We start from the raw sequence: 638 nt of genomic DNA on the forward strand, positions 1-638 counted from the left end.
GTTGTAGTAGTTCATGGCGTAGCAGGGCGTAGCAGGGCACTGCATGGCGGAGCAGGGTATTGCAAGACCACGGCGACAACTGCAACCACAATTTAGGTGCTACCCTAATCCAAGGAAAATTGCAGGGTGAGAAAACTGGGGAAAAAGCTAGTTAGTAACTAGCATATCTGGGACATGGATGCACACAGGGAAAGAGGAGAGAGAGCTCAGTGTGTCAAAGAAAGTCCCCCGGCTATCTAAAACTATTAAAACATAATTTAGAGTTGGTCAAAGCCAAACCTGCATACACCCCCTCCCACGCCGGTGTACGTGAATGCTGCAAATCCTCACTACATAAAGCCGGCTACACACTGGATGCGTCAACTGCGTAGCATGTTCCTTTTTATTTTGGCTCCCATGTTAACAGCTTAGAAAAACGCGCTACGCCAAAAACGCATGCATGCTAGACGTAGAACCGACACCTATTTTTCACATGACACGCAAGAGTGTTGGAATAATTTCCAGGCAAAATAGAATAGGAAAAGCTGTTTATATGTAATTTTAATACAAATACATAATAATAAATGACATGTTGATTGTTCGAAAGTCTCTAGCTTTTGACATCCATCCATCCATCCATCCATCTTCATCCACTTATC

The 638-nt window shown here is 43.7% G+C and overlaps 1 protein-coding gene across 2 annotated transcripts in view; it reads left to right on the forward strand.

The window, feature by feature from the left end:
- The window catches only part of LOC116686537 (kin of IRRE-like protein 3), a 278,508-nt gene that overhangs the window by 253,528 nt on the left and 24,342 nt on the right, over positions 1-638 (forward strand). The gene's annotated exons all lie outside the window — the stretch shown is intronic.

Source organism: Etheostoma spectabile, unplaced genomic scaffold (assembly GCF_008692095.1).
Source record: "Etheostoma spectabile isolate EspeVRDwgs_2016 unplaced genomic scaffold, UIUC_Espe_1.0 scaffold393, whole genome shotgun sequence".
In the NCBI taxonomy this organism is placed as follows: Eukaryota; Metazoa; Chordata; class Actinopteri; order Perciformes; family Percidae; genus Etheostoma; species Etheostoma spectabile.